The sequence below is a fragment of the Haemaphysalis longicornis genome, unplaced genomic scaffold (genome assembly GCF_048455015.1).
Source record: "Haemaphysalis longicornis isolate Haplotype H1 unplaced genomic scaffold, Haemaphysalis longicornis Haplotype H1 scaffold_35, whole genome shotgun sequence".
NCBI classification, from domain to species: domain Eukaryota; kingdom Metazoa; phylum Arthropoda; class Arachnida; order Ixodida; family Ixodidae; genus Haemaphysalis; species Haemaphysalis longicornis.
This window is the reverse complement of record NW_027526352.1, coordinates 2,466,727-2,485,591: the sequence shown is the minus strand read 5'-3', so window position 1 is coordinate 2,485,591 and position 18,865 is coordinate 2,466,727. Positions and strand designations below refer to the sequence as shown.

Here is an 18,865-nt window from a genome sequence, read left to right as displayed (position 1 = left end):
CTGAACTGCTACCATACCCGGTAGGCGCTGCGAAACAAGCATCTCGTGCAATGGTAGCGATCACAGGGTGATCGAGTTATCATGCACCAATATTTATAAAAAGAGCAATGAAGATACTTTCCTTTGTCTTTCTTTTAATCTACGGTTATTGTTATTAGCCCGCCAACTCCGCTAGGCTCAATGCCTCCTCCCGCCTGCGCGCCGCCATGACCACTGCAGGTGAGGTACTCCTAAACACTTCCTCCGCATTCCCCCTCGCACTGACCTCTATCTCTATCCACCGTTGCTCTTTCTTTAGCCTTTACGACACGCCTCTCGCTCGGCGATTCTTCCTGCGTGCACTCGCGCAGCTGTTGCCGCCCTCCCGAAATTTGAAACTCTATCTTCTACATTTAAATTTTTTCTCTTAACACTTCCCGCTATCCCCTCCTTTACGCCCACTTCCACTCCCCCACGCGCCTGAGAAGGTGTCGGCACCTCACGCCCCTGTCCGAAATCCCGCCACGCCGGGCATAGCGGAAGCTGCTGCCGGTCAAAATAGTGGATTATTGTAGTGGAGACCCCGCCATGCCAAATGGCGGGCACTATCGGGCACGCCGCTGGCGGGCATTGGCGGGCACTATCGGGCACTATTGGGGGGCATGGTGGTACAGATGGCGGCATACCCGTCTAGCGGGCGTAGGCGTCGCAGGGAGAATAGTGGGTAGTGAATTTTTCTGGAATGGCAGCCGTCTTGACAGAATATGCATAGAATGCGTGGCTGCCGGGACACTTTTGCTGCTTAATGTGGAAAAAGTAATGCGAAACCGTGCGCTCACACCACAGCTTCATTTTATTGTGCACAGACCTTCTTTTCACAGCGGCTCGCCTCTGTAAATAACCTCCACAGGTACTTGAGGGCATAGTTGACGCACATTTCACCAGGGGATTCTGAAAGTAGAAGGCAGGCCACATATCTGGTCAAGGAAACTCACATAGACCTTCCATTTTTTGTTTGTTCGCAATAAAACGTCCTCTTTCCTTCTTATTAACATTTTAAGTCGCCTTCTTATTCTGATATATGTACTCAGCCTGGTTTAAGGATGAACGAGTGAAAACCACTGACAAAAAAAAAAACTACGGGAAATATAGCTCTCACCAAAAATATTTTCTGCCTTTCATTAACGTACTGAAACCACAGGGCGTGGAAAGGAATAGTATAACAGTAAGAGGCCTAACACAAGCGTTGACCCGCAACCTGTAAAATGGAAAAACACATGCAGGTGCGCGCATGCGCAGAGGTAGAAGAAAATATTGATGCACCTTTGCAAACAATATTGCACTGAAAAACAAGAAAACACAGGATAAAGCGCGTGTAGAGGGGGTTGAGAAATCACTTGAGCATATGGCCGACAATCTTGGCTTCTTTTTTGTGGAGCGTAATCAAGGTGTGGCTTACGTAGTCAGCTTTTTAAATGTTCACGTAAAAGGCTTCTAGTATCTCCCTAACCATTCCATTTCTAAGCTCGAAGTGCCCCTTGCTATCTTCGAAACAGGGTTTGCACCCACACTTATTGCAAGTCGCAGGTGAAATTGCGTACGTGCGATCATTTATCGTCCCCGAGTGCGCTTCTAGTCTTACATTTAAGAAGGGCTCCATCTGCCCCATGTACTCTCCTTCACAAGACAGCGGTATTGGGTAAACGGCACACATTTTACAAGGCAACAAGCACACGTGTGTTTACACCATGTGAACGTTTTTTGTTGTTCACCAATGAAAAAAATAAAGCCGGCCTATTTTGTTCTTAGCTGAGTAAAAGGGTTGCATACTATATAGGGACCCCACATTTTTTGCCTGCGTGCCGTTTTGTGCATGTACGGCAAGACATTTCAGCAAAGGAACTCGTGGAACGTGCGGTCATGCCCTACATGCACAAGATGGCACATGGGCTGAAAAATGTGGGGTCTCGATATGGCGTGCAAATCATTTTCTCAGCTAAGAACAAAATAGGCAGGCTTTGTTCGTTGGTGAACAAAAAGCGTCCACATAACGCCAGTTTTACAACTTCCAAACTCAAGCACACGCGTACTTTTGTGCCTTGTAAAATGCGTGTCGTTTACCAGATACTGCTCTCTTGCATAACAGTGTACATGGGGCATATGGGAGCAGCTGAAAAGAGCACCCACAGACGATAAACCATCACACGTATGCAAATTTACCCGCACAGTGAAGAAAAGTGTGCATGCAAACCTTGATTCGGTGATAATGAGGGGCTCTTCGAGCATAGAAATCAGATGCTTAGGAATATAGTAGAAGCCTTCAACATTAACCTTTATAAATCAAAATATTCCGGCACTCCTTGGGCTGCACCGTCCGGCTGCTTCCTGTGGGTACTGCGGGCAGACCAGCCGCTGCCCCAGCCGAATGCCACCGCTCACGTTGGAATGCATTTTGTGCGTCTCATATGGCGTGAAAATGTGTAAATGCCTTTTCATTTGATGTGTCATCATGCCACAGCTTACTGCCTGAAAGCACATTCAAGGAAAACGAGAACTAATTCTTATGCCAGGCTTGACCACGCTGCACACAGATGCAGTGTGTCACAGCCTGTCGCATGTCGTGAATGAAGGGTGTTGCGCGTTCTCGTCAAAATCACGAACTGTGTGGTTCGATTTTGTGGGGACCCGTGTTTCCCTACGCCTCGCCTGCACATGCTTTCGCGAACCAGGAGCCGCCATTTTGGGCGGCCGGCGCATCGCGTGAGCCATGACCTCTTCGTGACCCCTAGCGATGCGCCGAACCGGCTTGCTGTGAATTTGTGCGCGAGGGCGCGGGGGAAGGACTGGGCGATTTGGTCGGAATCGGTTGGCTATGCCCCGATGACGGGAACCTAGCTTGTTCCACGGACTCTGCTGAGATTCTGCCCTGATCGGTTGCACGGTATACCTCCCCTGCTCCCGCAGCCGTGATGACCGTTATCGAGGTCTGGGTCCCGCAGCTTGAGCGAGCAAACGGAGCCACTGTCTCCCCACAAGCGACAGTCATGTTGTCTGGTATATGCCCTGTAACTGCCAGGCAATAAAGCCTCTGAGAACTCGAACCCGTGCGCGAGTCTTCGGATTCCTCAGGGCTAGTGTACGGCTCGTAGCACTTTCTCTAGCGAAGCTAGCCAGGGTCCTCTGCTATCCCGTACGTTAGCCTACAATTTGTAGTGCCAGTCTTTCTAATGTGCATTGTTATACCCAGGTGTTTACAGCTACTGGCCGTCTTTTTAATTCCCACGTTCAAGTCCCGTGCTCAGACAGAAATTCACATGCACAGAGGCCATCCGTTCAGTGTGACAGCGCCGCTGTTGACTGCACTAACAAGCAATGCAAGCACAAAATATTAGTGCAAAAATATCCTGAAGAAATAAGCGTATTGATATACAATGAGACAAACCCACAGAAGCATTATAGAAAGACACACATCGCTTGCGTATTTTTCCTTACTTCACTCCAAGTGTGTCATTCACTGCTTTACTCCTACATGAAGTCCAATCACCCTATAAATTTTCCTGGGGCTCACGGTGCTGTGCAAATGGGTCATCACGCTGAACTGAAAACACTGAATCAAGCAGTTTGGCACAAAGAGCAAAAAAGTGTGGCTGCATGTTTCTTCTAGAAACCTGTTACTGACCCCCTTGACGTCCATTGCTGACTTTGGGTATTTACAAGCGTGCTGTCAATCATTCTCGCTGAAATTGTGGCCTGTGAGGATCTATTTTGCTGCACTACCCTTTTGTGGTCAATTGCTGTAGGTGACTTTGCCATACTCGAGGGATTAGCTGCACACTCGCCCTTCTCACATACCCGTGCTGCAACGCAAGCAAAGGGTTGATTTTCGCAGACCTTGGCCTCGTAAAATAAACACAGCTAACTTCTAGAAAAGCTGAGTTTCTGACTGCAACTGCATTTAGGTCAATAAACGGGCTTTCTAAACTGGCGTGCCACACCTTTTCTTTTTTGCTGCTCGTGCCAAGCTGCTGGATAGGAAGTACTTTCTGTTCAACATGATGACCCATTTGCGCAGCGCTGCAAGCCTCCAGAAAATTTAGAGACTTCGCAGATGTATACGCTTGAGTAAAGAATTAAATTGGGGGAGTTGGCTTAAGTTCATTTCGCACAACAGTGCAAACACACAGACATAAGGAAGGAAAAACATGCAAGCTCTGCGTCTTTTCTTCCTTATGCTTCTGTGTGTTTGTACCATCGTACGATATCTATACGCCTATTTCTGTGGGTTAGTTCTTGCATGAAGACTTTGCAGTTGTGTTGGTTGTTAGTGCAGTCAACAGCAGCGCAGTCATGCTTGAACGGGTAGCTTCCATACATAGTGTATTTCACGGAGGGCATGGTGACTTGGAGGTGGGATTTAAAAAGAAAGCAAGCGGCTGTAATAACCCGGGTACAACAGTGGGCATCAAGAAGTCTGGCACTACAAAATAGAGCCACACAAGTCGTGATTTTGTCAAAAACAACATGCCACACACTGCATTCACAGTCTGTGCAGCATGGTCAAGCCGCGCATAAGAATTAGTTCTCGTTTTCCTTGAACGTGCTCTCTGGTGAACAAGCTAACTGTGGCATGATACATCAAATGGGAAGGCGCTTACCAATTTTCAAGCCACATGAGACGCACGATATGCAGTCCACGATGCGAGCGATGCCACGCTGCGGGGGCGGCAGCTGGCGTACCCACATTCCCCCACAAAGTGCTTGCATGGCAGCACACTGATCACGGAAAAATGCTGCGCCCAAGGAGAGCCAGGCAATTATGGTCTATAAAGGTGACTGCGTAAGCCAGACCTCGATTACGTCCCACAAAAAAAAAAGCCAAGCTAGTTGGCCATATGCTCACGTGACTTGTCAGCCCCTCTCCACACCCCTTTTCTTCCAACTTTTTAGCGCATTAGCCTATGCAAAGCTGCATCCGTCTTTTCTTCTCCCTCTGTGCAGGTGCGTAGTTGCATGTATATGCGCATTCTTTCTGTTGCCTAATAAACACTAGTTCGAGTCAGGACTAGTGTTCTGCCCCATTTTGTTGTCCTGTTCTTTTCCAGCGTGTTGTTTCCCACAATCATAAATGTCTGAAGTCCCCTCCCATTTTTTAACAAGAAACTACCCCTCAGCCTGAACTCAAGTTGAAGAGCTGGGAACAGGTTTTTTTCTGTAATTAATACCTATTCCCCAGTAAAAATACCAACTCAAAACCGGCGTGTCAGCCAGTTGGAAACATCTTATATGCTCTAAATATTACATGAATTGACCATATATTCTTGACCTATTTTTTTAAAAAGTGCACGATAATATAGATGTTCACATACTTTTTCAAGTTCCACATTGATGAAAGATGCTGTCTTCTCTATCGCCCATGCCATGCTGTAGAAGGTCTGCCCCGTCCATCCTGTACCGCCGCTTCTGTAGGGTTGCCAGATCGAGGCAGAAGTCTCCATAGGATGTGTTCCCCATCAGCCACGTCCATTTTTCGTCAGGCACATCCACATTTGGACCAATCTGCCCTTCACGAAACAAAGCAATTAATTTTAAAATCCCAACTGATCAACTTGCGCTATTTGAATCAGGTATAAAGTACTATATCCTGTGTTGAGGTTGTACCTTACTTTATTAGAAAGCTAAATAATGTAACCAAACTTTACTTGTCACATAAATCCAAAGATTTGATCAAATAAATGTTGTCGTGCTCTGCAACATGCTATACGACTGGTTCTCAAATGGGGGTCCGCAGACCCCAAGGGGGTCTGCGAGAGCGCTTCAGGGGTCCGTGAAGCCTCTTTCAAAACTTTTCCCCTGCCACTGTTTTCTCGATTTTGCCATAACTTTCTTGATATGCAAAAAGGTGGCCTCGCTGCATTACATGTATGTTTAGTTTCTCTGCATAGTGCATATTTTAACACCTTCTTTCCGCACAACATGCCAGCTATGACAAGAGATAAAAAGGCCTACCTAAGGCAGCATATAACTGTTCAAAGACTTTTACATACAAGTACAAATTGTTTGACATAATGACACCGATCAACATATGCTCAATCGTGGGGTCCCCACTGTTTCGCAAGCCAAGAAGGGGTCCCTGGGGCAGTCATGGCTGCGAACCACTGCGCTGCTATACTATTGAAGTTTTGGTAGGCCAAAAGATAACACACACCCGCCGAGTGGCTCTGTGGCTAAGGCGTTGCGCTGCTGAGCACAACGACATGGGTTGGATTCCCGGCTAATTTTACCCTAGTGGTGCGTAGATGGGCAAAGAGCAAAGCCGGCCGCCCCACCTAGCTTATTTTAAGTTCAACTAAGATTATGCCTGGTTATGCTTGGAAACTCGGCCAAGTATTATGTGTAGTTGTTTTGAAATGCAAACAAGTTTTAAAGAAAGCTTTCTGCCTCTACCAGCCAACGGTTTCTTCGTGGAGTGCGCAACAAGAAACTCCCAACGTGGCTGAGGAGGAGGAGGAGGGCCCTTTTCACTCATGGAGCACTGTGTAGATGGAGCGGCGAAGGCCGCTATTACCCAGCGTTCCCCGAACGCCGGAGTTGCTTTCGGAGATGTGCACCCCGGCGGGCACGTTGGCAAAACCATTCCGTTGGCTTTGTCATCTGCTTTAGCGACGGTTGTTTGGGCCTGTTCTTGTGCAGCTTCGCGTACATTGCACGCTTCCTTCACACGACTTTTTTAACTTGCTCTACAGCACCTCCTGGGTAACCCAGATCCGACAGAATTAAGCGGCCATACACCAAAGATACGTTTAGGATTGGTTTGGAGGGCAGGAAAACAAAATGTACAGACCCCTTTACAGACATCTGGTCACTAGAGAAACGCTACCTTTTGCGCAGTGCTTGCCACGAATGGGACTCTGTTTTCTAAATTACTGAATACCAATTTGGTTATGTTTTAACAGGCATTACAGAAGGCAAAAGAATCAACAGGATCTGATAAATAGCGATTATAAAAGTTCCCTCAGCTTTCTCGCAATTCTCAACCTTACTAAGCTAACTAGTTATCGGTATAAATGGGAATCACTAAGCTCACATGCCGAATTGCTTCGGTGTCTGCGCTTGTGTCGTGCGGTGGTGTAGCCCCTAGCTAGCTCATCAGAATGACGAGGTTCCGCTGTCTCACCCTTAGAAAGGCTCGTCACCGTTTTCTTTTTGCTGACGCACGGCCGGGATACAGCGGCGGCGTCCGGCGCTCTAGCCCGGCCGTGGCCAACACTGCTGCAATCGGGACGCCGCCCCTGTGAATTCCAGATAATGGCTGGCAGAATATGTGGTTTCACTCTTTGCACTGCCACGTTTGTGAATTCAAGTGACGGCATGGGCAATTGTTGTGGGTGTCGTTTACAGCTTTGCTTTCCAACCACCTTTAAAGCGTGGATTGGAAGCAATTTTTTTTTGCTTGGTGTCGTCGTTAGACCCCAAAAGAGGAATGACCACTCAGTGATGAAAGAATGTACAACGTATGCGTGCCAACCAACTTTGCAATGAAGCCCAATGTGTACGGTGGCCACTTTTTTAATTGGAGGTGAAAAGCATAAGTGCGTGCATGTTCCAAGATTTTGGCACACATTAAAGATCCCCAGGTGGTCAAAATTAATCTGGAGCCCTCCACTACAGTGTGCCTCATTGCCTTTGTAGCGTCGGCGAATACACCATACAATCAATTAATGCAGCTCGAAGGGTAATGGAGAGCACAGAGGGACAATCGTTTGCTAAAGAACTTTTTGAACTCCTTTGCTCTCAACCATTTGGCTGTGTGGTCTGGTGTCTGGGATGCTAATTAAGTTGATTAATGTTAATGTTTCACCGACATTTGGCTTCTTTCACTGCACTAAGTCATGCAAGGATTGAGCCATAGTGAAGCTGCAGGATTTCTTTCTACGCGAACGCTGCAGAACCCAGCAGCACACGTTTGTACAAGTTTGAAATTGTCTGTTTACATGTTCCGTCGATGCTTTGCACTGTGGTAGTAGTAGTCATCATGAAGTCGAGGGTTTGACGGAAACCCGTCTGGTCGGGAAACATGTTGGAGTAAAAACGGAGACACCGACCAAAAGAAACTTAAAAACTTTAAAACAACAACAAGACGTTTCGGCTTCGTTACTGAAGCCTTGTTCACAATGAGGCGAATAAAAGTTCATGCACGCTTATGTTCTCTTGAGCACGTGACGTAGGCAGCGCGTGTACGACGGGGGGAGGGTTCCTTCATTTCGATTAAGTGTATGACGTGTCGTCTGTATTTCCAGAGACTCGAGATAGAGCCGCGATCTCAAGTTCCTTTCTTGGCCGATGATTGTGGAATTATCCCAATCAATCCCATGGCCCGTTGCACCCACGTGCTCGGCAAGAGCATTCGACGCCACACGCTTGTTTTTTACATCGTTCTGGTGCTGCCGTAATCTCTGTTTGAAGTTGCCAGATTCACCTATGTAAGCGAAATCGCAATCTGCGCATGAAATCTTGTAGACTACGCCAGGAAACGATTCTAGTCATCATATGCAAAAATATCGTCGCGGTCCTTTTGACGAGCACTGCATGCGCCACTTGACCACAGCTGGGGCGCAGTGGTGCGCTTACGTGCACGACGCATGCGCTGCTTTCCTCGATTTGCGTCGAGGTTTCATGGAGCAGGTGTTTAGCAACTGTGGCGTTGCTGGTCGCTAGGCAACCCGAGGCACTCCTCCAACATTTTGCTTCTTTTTTTTTTGCTAAAGGCACTCTGCATGCAGGGGTCAGTTGGCGGTTACTCGAGGCACACGCTCACGAGCACTCGGAATTTTTTGGGTATTTTAAACGCACTAGCGCCACACATTACAGCCAGCTACAACAGTTGCACTGTTCAAACAGCGCGCATGGGAGAAAAATGCTGCATGAAAGCCAGTCCGTAGTCCAGCATTCCAGTGTCTATGAGTATATACTGGCAGATGGACCATAACGTGCTTTCATTTCTATTTATCACACTGCGCACCAGGGGGGAAGTCTTGTACCGGCACCATCATCATCATCAGTGCCATCATCACCACGAGTATGAAATGGCTGATCAAACACGACTGCCCACCTGGGCGGCTGGTCTTCAGCGCTCCCAGTTCTGGCCGGGCCTACGCGTACACAATAATGTAGCAAGCCGCATCCGCAACAACCAAATCTGCTCCTTAAAATAAATTCTAATCTACCCAAAATTTTTGTTTAATGCTTTTGAAGTAAGCCATAACCGAGCACATGCAACTGAGAAAACAGCGTTAACAGAATAGCTTATTGCAGGACAGCTATTGAAATGTGCGACGGTAAAACTCTGGAGTGCTGTATCACTCCTTCTTGCGGGTTATTTTTATGCCTACACGACTGAAACTAGGTCATTCATCTCTTACAAATAGCTGCTGCAATCAGGCCACTATTCGTAAACTCGAACCACCAAGGCTAGTACACAGGCCACATTGTCTACTGCGACTTGTGTGGTAGGAACACGTTACACTTCTTACTGTACACGTTTTTCACTGCTTTTTCACTGGACATAATTAGCCACGACAAAGTATTGTTCTTCCATAGAAAGAAAAGTGTGAAACAAGCCACTTCCGGCACGTATCTGCAGGCTGTCGGGAGCGGCTGCCGTTCTCAGTATCGGTTACCAAAACCCCAATTTATTGGACCGTCTGTGCTGTGTGCAATCAGGTTTTAAACCAGTTGCTGACGCTACCGTTCTTTTCATGTCGACTATTAGACAGCATTCTTGCATGGCCAAAAATTCAAGTGCAGTTGTACTTTAAGAACCAATATTTTCTAAGAAATAACTGTTCATAGAACTTTGCTCTTGAGTGATGTGCATGCATCCAGCTGAAGTTGTAAGTTAAAAGAAAAGTTCTGCCGAGATTTAAATTGCAGGCTAAATTCTGTTTTTTTGGCTCCTTATGATTCATTAGTGTACAGCAACGAGGAGGGAGAAAATGCTGCTTACCTGTCCATCTACAGCTGCAAACATTCTCAAAACTGGCTCAAGGAGGAAGGGAAGAGGGGACACCACAGCTTCAGCAACACCTTTCCTCCAGCAAGTGAACTTGGTGGTGGTCGCACCGGCACTGAAACTGCTAAAAGCAGATACAAATGAGGATCAGGCTCAATATACTGAAACAGTTCAAATGCAAACATAAAGGCCCAATGCAATGCATTGAAAGTCCCCGTAGGTTCCTAAGAAAAATGGTTAGCCGGGTGGTTAGCTGGCTGCTCCAAGCAATGCTATTATGGGTAATAATTGTTGCATTGTGCACCAGAAGGCACTAATTATCAGGACAGAAGTGCAGTGGATCTTAGTAGCATATTCTATTGTCACCGCACATCTGCCACCAATTCGTTTTACGAGAAAGCCCTGGAAGCAGGTGCACATTCTCGAGACTAGCCTGCAGCCGACAAAGGTTATTTTCCTCTACTACCTCATTGGTAACCATTTGCTTGCAGCGTGGTCAGCGTCAAATATGTTTGTCCGATTCTTCGCAAGCTTTTTTTTTATGTCCACGTGTACTAATTAACTGGAACTGCCAAACAAGTGGGGCGGAAAAAGTGCAGAGCTGGAAAGCAGCAAAAGCTTTCTAAGCACTGAGATGAGAATAGGCATGTTTGTTTAGATGCCCATGTCACCCTGACATAACGAACCAGCAGAGCACACGTGGAGATCATTAATGAAGAGAGGCCCGGTAGAAAAAAGAAAATATGGTGGGCCATCTGATGTTTTTTTTTCCTTTTTTACTGTTCCTCACCATCACCATGCTTCACCGCACTTCCAGATGTGATGTCTGCTGCTAGACTAACCATTAAATGAGAGGGGGCACACATCCACATTAGTTTTTAAGTTGCCATGGGTGATTATGAAGCCCAAAGAAGCCTTGCTTTGAAAAAATAAGAAAACGTGCCATGGCCAAGAGCCCCTCAATTCCCATCAGCTCAAATGTGAAACTTGAAACCTGCAACACTTAATCCTGAATAACCCACTGGCAACTTGTTCTATATAGTTCAAAGGCTTGCGGTCACTCACATGAAGAATAACGATAACTTCGTTTAGCCATCATTAAGTGCATGCCATCCTAGTCATGCATAAAACTAATTTGCAGTTATAGCTCCATATTAATTACAAGCTAGTTAGGTACGTCAACACCTCTTAGCCTCCCAATTCGGGCTGTGGTATCGTGACGGCTCTCCTCCTCGTTTTTTGGACAAAGCCAACTATTACAAGACTACCTCCATCTTTTTTTACTTAACACTTGTAACATCTTATATTTCTGCTTCAAACTACGGTTAAATTATGTGCATGTTCATGGTGGAACAAAACTGTTCACAGGGTAAGAAAACTAACAATAAATTGAGCACGTCAAGCTCACTATTTTGCTCAACCAGTGTTGCAGGCTTAAAAAGCTGTAAGATGTGCCAAAACACAAGAACAAACACCGAAGTAAATAAGCAGACACCATCACGCTAGTCAAAAGCCAACACCAAGCCTCGTTACGTTTAATTACAAAGTGAAACAGTTCTAGGCAGCAATATGATGAAAGCAGTGATAACTTATCTAGATGCGTGCAAAGATGGTGCAAGTTTGGAAATTAGACTTCGTTATGTTACCTAGCCATCTGATCGGTCAACCTTATCTGTGTCAAAACATTATAAGCAAAGTAGTAACACTGCTAAGGCTCAAATGCTTTTTAAAACAATCCTTAAACTCAAATAGGCAAATTCAGCTTACTGAAATTGAAGAAGGCACATAATACAAGACAATTCAGAACTGCAGAAAAGCAATGTGGTCACCATTTTTTTACTAGGCCCGAACACACTCGACGTCCCACGAGAAGTCTCGTCCATTTACTGGGAGTACGTCGTGCCCGTTCTTTATCTTCAGAGCAACTTCTCTGCCTGCAAGCGGCCAATGTCCTGCAAAATGCATATTATTATCAACCAACATGCCAGACGCAGTCATTTTTCCTCGAACCTGGTGCACCCAAAATGCAGAATCGCAGAGATCACCGGGCTGCCTTGCCCACTGTAGGGTAGATTATGAAAATCACTCCTACACAACATTAGGCTGAGCGTAAACATGCTGCAACTGACAAAAACCACGGGGCATGAAAATCAGCAATCAATATTTCAAATGATCCTAATTTTTCTCCGAGAATTATTGGTAAGAACAGTAACATTTACCGCAATGATAGCACAAAAAATAAAATGATAAGGCAAACATTTATTTTGAAATATACACGCTCTGCGCATTCAGAAGCTACGCCACTCGAAAGATGTGTAGAGGCATGCGGGAATGTGGTCTGTTCACACAAGTGTTGTAAACAGGGGTGCAAAACTTGGGCTTTACATATCAGCGAAGTTTGTCTGAAGGTAAAACGTTCCCAGATGGAATGCACAAGACATTTAGCAGCTGCTCATTCATTTCCATGAAAAAGAACTGAGAACCCCTTTTTTAGTTTGGGGGTTCCACGCACTGAATCTGCACCTAGACTACGGGATGCGCGAATTTGAGGGATCCTCCCAATTTAAACCACCCTGGTTTCGTAAAATTCACGGAAATATCGACACTACTGTTTTTCTTTTTTGTATCTATCAGAAGAACTGCAATGGCCGCGGATCACTACCGAAAAAGCCAGCGCACATAAAACAGGCATGCTCTTTTGAAGCACTTGCGCTTCTGCAAGGTAACTTTTCACAATTAGGGATGAAATGAAAGGAGTCCCTCGCGGGGAATATGATACTTTGGATGGGTATGGGAGAACCAGAAGGCCAACCCCTTTCGACATGGAGAGTCTAAACGCACATTTTATTGCCACTTACAAAAAGTTTCGACCTTTACAGCACGCGCAAGGCAGCGGCCACCTCGTTACAACAACGCTGTTTATCCGTCCGTAGCACGCCAACGTCTAGACGAGGCACGATACGCGCAATGTTTCAACGTGGTCGCATAAAAATTCGTATAAATGCATATTCCCGAGGGGGCTGACGGACGCAAAACACTATTCACGCTCATAATTGAACACATTAATACTGAAACACTCATAGTGCGGAGCGTGCTAGGGGGCCTCTCGACTGAATTCAAGGCACACCCCGCGTTTTACATTTTTTTTGTTAGTGTTAAATTCCCCTAAAGAGAGTAGTCAGCCGATTACACAGCTACGCATTATTTTTATAACCTGGAGGCTGGAGGGGAGTGGTATTTTTTGGGTGGCTCATAGCGAAGAACAAGGCGGTAGCGTTTTCGGTGCGGTCAGTTTGACTAATGACACATGATTCTACTTCGCACAACCCAAGGCGCAGACTTTGGAGCAAGTGCTGCTAACATACGTGACAAGACGGAAAAGGTCTCTTGTCAAATGCCAAATCTGCGTAACGCCGATATGATAGATATCGCACACCAACGCGAGCGATACGTTGCACACACAGAACGTCAGTCCTAAGGGCCGGCACTGGCTCGACAACAGTGCTCCGTTAAATACACAGGACTAGTAAACGACGTTTCACTTACCTTAACTGACCAGCCGTACTTGTTCGTCCGGCAGATAAATCCATAGTCATCACGTAACCAGAAATTTCACGCCGCTGAGCATTTACCGAATCGTTGAACCACTGCACACAGCCATGACGGTGGGAGCCGAGCGAGCCGCCGAAACGTCGCCGCCGTCGTCTTGCGTCGCGCTGCCCCCCTGCCGGCGGCCAACTGAGTCGAGTGACGCGCGCCGTTCAAAACGCGTTAAAAATAAATAAAACTCTAGCATTGTCATGCACGCCTAAGCTGTCGGTGAACGGTAAGGTCAGGTGCCACTTACATCCAGCAGGAGTTGAGAGCCTGTTCTGTAAGCAAACAGTACGTGTTCCATGAGCTCTTTCATGGCGTGACGGGGGCTGCAGGCGACAACGGCTAGGAACGACGGTGGCGGTTCTCTCGCTGGCTTCGTAGTGTTGCATCTTTTCATATACATGCAGAGCCCGGCATATCATCTTGTAGTTCATATATTAGATAAGTTCGCGTTATGCACGCCTGTGCGCAGGCAGGTCGGCTTACTCAAGTGAAGCTTCGTTTCTAGGCCTGGAGGTATATCACTGGCTAAGCTTCCAAATACTTTACGTGCGAATATAAACATGCTCCGCTCACAACAAATTGCATGGGCGCTGTCGATGTCTATACCGCTTTTTTCGAACGCTCATGGCGCCCTTCACTGTTAGCGCATTTTAACGGCCAACGACGGTGGGCATTGCCAAGGAGAAAAAAGGGCGTCCCCATCGCAGACGATCAGTCAACACTATTAACGCCGGCATGGTTGTGGTGGGTCACGTTGACCAGTAAGGCCACCAGTATTGCCCAGGATAGCCGAGGTGCCCACCTAACCTACCGCCATTATTCCCACCTACTCCCAGCTTTAAAAACGTTGCCCAGGTAAGTTTCCAGTATTGATCACCATGCCCACCTGATTTCCCAGCAGAATTTATGGTGGGATTTGCGATCGGGGCCAGACAGCTTCGTGCCCTTTTCTCCCCTTCTTTCCCCCAAATACCTCATCAGATCGTACCACGCTACTCCAAGAAAACCTAGTGCGTGATGCTTCCGGTGCGGTCCTGTAGCGGCCAGTATTTCTTTCATATTGATATTTATTTATTTAATTGAAACTAAGGATCTAACTCGAAGAGCACTTTCGTCATCCTTAAATGGTCAGTCAGTCATTGTGGGTTATCATGCGAGGCATCAACTAGGGTATTTTTAGAAACAAAATATTTGCCTACGCTTTTTTTCTGACTCAAAGAAACCCCCCCGCGAAACATGAAAAATACCACGTGAAGAAAGTCCCGTTAGCATTGCACAGCAGCGCCATCGAAAAAGATGCCTCTTAGCTAGCCAGAATAACAAAAGAAAAGTAAGGAAGAGGAAATATGGACCGATGTCGTGCCTTATCTGCCGCACGCGCCCCCACGAAACTTGTCATTGCTTCTCCTTCCATGCATGCCATTATCAAGGTGTTGTGCTGTAGCATCGCTCCATAGACTTTCCTAGTGAGACGAAACTTCAACTGGAAAGCTATGTCGTCGTGCGGGTTTATGAAAAAGACCACAGCTTCTGGCTTACGCATGGCATGTGGTTTCTCAATGGGTTTTTGGGATATCTTTTCTCCAATAAGCATTAGGACGCCTGCGACCTAGGAGGTGGCCAAGGTCTCCCTGGTCTACTATCGCCGTGAGCCGTGACAACTGCGTGTTCGGTGAAACAGCCGGCAATGTGTGGTCGTACCAATCGCTGCTCATGCCGGAGTCGAAGGAACGTATAACTGAGCGGGTAATATTCCGCCGCGAAAGTTTTACTGACTTAAAGAAATAAAAGTTTATGAGCTTTTCAAATTCGGTTCATATAACGCAAGGTCGACATCGTTCAAATTGCCTGTGACCATCTTTCTAGTTTCAGTGTATTTTCACGCGTCGGTGGTTTGTCCTTAGCAGCTCTAGTCACATGGACAGAGAAGTGCCACAACTAGAAGGCAATAATGCGCAATGGGTAGCGCTAATCAGAAGCCCTGGACATAATTTTAATATTCGAATCAGAAGCACGAAAATTTGAAAAACTGCTCGAAAAACGTTCAAAAGTTACCTTGCTGTGTGCCTGCGCGGACAAGCCACAGGAACCCCCTCTCACCCTTCAGCCTAGCAAAAACCCTCTGTTGCTACGATTACCTTCGGATACCCAGAGTAGTGCCGCTCTCTTGCTCTATGTAGCGTGTGTGAGTTTTCAGGAGAACGCAGTGATGTTCCGTGCCGAACATTTTCCCTTATTAGGGAAATTCTCAGCTGTACGTTTGGCCAAAAGGAAAAAACGAAATCTTTAATAGATTCTGGGAACTTTAGCAGTCGTGGAGAAAAAAATAAAACTCCGGATGTCACGTCATTTATTACTTTTTTACCTTCCGTTATCAAATCCCCGCATTTGTGTTCAGCTTTGCACAGTCGTGTTACCGAGGGCCACAGGCATCCATGGCCCCTTCCAATCCAGTTCATAAAACACAAGGAAGAAAGAAGAAAGCATACTCTATGAGGACAAGCTAGTCGGCCGTGCAGCGGTGGCGGCTGAAGGGCTGAATCAGCCTGTTCGCATTTATTCCTCGGTAATATAAACAAACGTATTTCAGTTGTGCTTTGCTCTACGTGCTAGCAGTCAACAAACGATTGCGCCAGCACTCCCGTTGCTGAGAAAAAGTTACCTTGATTAAAAAACAATGTGTTCTTCTTTTTCATGCGGGCTGTGTGAACATAGATCTTTAGCATGCAAAGCAAGCGTGTTGTTTGGTGTAAAACGTAAAATGCGCTGTGAAATGCTGCTGGGCGGCATTTGCACAATTTATTTCACGCTGAAACTGATACTCTGAACGGCGCCTGCGTCCTGGAGGCTACGTAAAGTATAGATAGGTGGCGATGGCTAAAGAAGAAAACCGACTAGGAATCCACGTTAAGATCTATGAGCTGCAGAAAGAGAAGGCGGGAAATTTTGCAGGGAATTCTTAAGACGCCTGCGTCGAAAATACGCTAAAAAATAGGAAATGTCTGCACCAAGAAATGGGAAATTTTCTCCTCAGTGTGCAACATCAATAGGAGAATGATGACGATGTGTTAAGTTTTATGGCTCAAGGTTGTCTCAGGGCAAAGAACGCCAAAGGATGGTTAGTTTATTTCCGTGGCGTGAAAGTAAAAGTGAAGCTTTTCGGTAAAAATAAATGAAGTAACAAAAAGCTAATGAAGATGACTGGTGTAAGGGGCGAGATTATCATGATGCATGATAAGAGATGATATGCAAATATTTAACATCAGTAAGAAATTTAAAAACACGCTTGATAAAAAACATGGGCTCGTCTCCTAAAAATATGATGGGTGAAACCGGATTCTGTATAGTTGTGGGAAGTGTTTGTGTCGTGTTGTGTGGAGGGCTTTGCATTCAAGTAGCACATGGATCACGAATAGGCCGTCTCCACACCTGCTGTCTTGGAGATGCCGTGAGTAGGTTGTAATGCGTTGCATGTGCGGGGCCTATCCGCAATCAACACAGGGTAACTTCGTTGTGTGTGTCAGTGGTGTGTGCTCCCAAGATTGGCTTTATAACGTGCAGTTTGTTGTCTGCCTGTTGATTTCAGTGTACGTACCATGTTGTGCAAATGTGTTGTCTGATGTGTGACTTGAGCTCGGTGTAGGGTGTTGTTATGTCTACTGTAGTTGTAAGTGCAGCAGCGGCCGCCATTCGGTGAGCGGTCTCATTACCTTGAATCCCAGAGTGCCCTGGCACCCACCACACGGTCACTTCAATGTTTAACGCATACACAGACATAATAGTACTAATGAGAGCATTGACCACATGGTTTTTAAACTTCTGGGAGGATAATTTACGCACAACACCTAAAGAATCAGTAAAATTACGGCTTTGGGATTTACAAGACGTATGCACAAACCTCTGCCGTAAAGAGACTTGTATTTCTATTCAATAGTTTAGCGACATTAAAGGTGCCACCATGCGCAGCACAGGAAAGAGTTGTGGCAGTTTTTGAAGCGTCCGTGTAAAATTAAGCCCACTTATACTTGAGCTGCATGGACAAGAAAGGTTGCACGTTAGCACTTCTAGGCACTGTTTTTCTTGACTCTTGTGAAAGAAATATCACATAATATCGGGCGAAGCTGCCACGGTAGAAGAAACTAGGTAGAGGAGAATTTGATGGTGTCTGAAAACATGACATTAAGTTGTGGCGCTTCTTCTGTTATTCTGAAAGGGAAGAGAGCAGAGACTGATGGACGATTAGAAAGGAGTTGAGATATGAATGTGTCATAAAAAACGGATGTGAAAGAATGGTGCGGCATTGATGAGATTATAAAAGCATAAAGCAGGCGCGTGTAGGCTGGCAGACGTTCTAGGCTACATTTTCTGCAGTCTACATACAGGCGTTCAATCGGACTAGTCCGCAAGGCACCACACGACAAGCGGAGCCCTAGGTGAAGCACAGGCTCCAGCATTCTGAGGGATCTTTTCGTGGCTAACCCATAAACAACGCTGCCATATTTCATTCGTGAACCTACTAGGCTTGTAAAAACACGTAAAAGAAAGAGGTTGCTTGTCAGTACCAAATAAAACGTGCGAGAGAACCTTCAGGATTCTCATTGTTTTTTAGCATTTATATTTTAGTTGTTTTATGTGTGGGATATATGTGAGCTTTTCGTCAAATATAATACCCAAAAACTTGTGCTCCTTTTTCACAGAAATCGAGACACCATGGAGTTGAACGTCTGGAACCGGCCGAATGCCACGCCTCTTGGAAAACAAAACACAAGTGGACTTTCGTAGATTAAATTTACAACCATTGCTATCTCTCCAGCCGGCTAGCTTGTTAACGCCAAGCTGGAATTGGCGCTCACAGACAGGCAAGTTACACGATATAACGGAGAGTTGAACGCCGTCTCCATAGATTGAACAGGCAATCGTTGGTGGCCGCGCATTCCTAAGAAAATTAGTTTTCACAACAAAAAGGGGGCAACTCTAAACTCCACCTTGTGGGACGCCATTTTCCTGCACATGAATGCTAGAGAGTGCAGTTAAAACTCGCACGCGAAACGTTCTTTGAGACAAGCAACTGGCAAGCGTGTTCATTATTTCATTTCATTTCATTTTTATTTCCTTAAGGACCCCACTGGGGGGTATTACATAAGGGGTGGATACACAGGAAAAGAAAACATTTGAACACATTAATTTTCGCAGCACAGGTGATTTGTAACATTTGCAATGAAGGATGATGGGCAGGTGGTTGAAACAATGGAGCAGGGAAGGTCGTTCCAATCCTTG

General features: G+C 46.1%; 1 long non-coding RNA gene across 1 annotated transcript; it reads right to left on the bottom strand.

Annotated features, from left to right (window-relative positions):
* Positions 1–813: 813 nt before the first annotated feature.
* Positions 814–10,110, bottom strand: LOC144177942 (uncharacterized). The gene is made up of 3 exons (XR_013323887.1): positions 9,983–10,110; positions 5,346–5,535; positions 814–930 (listed from the first exon to the last, which is right to left on the bottom strand). It is a non-coding gene; the product is annotated as an uncharacterized LOC144177942 (long non-coding RNA).
* Positions 10,111–18,865: the final 8,755 nt, after the last annotated feature.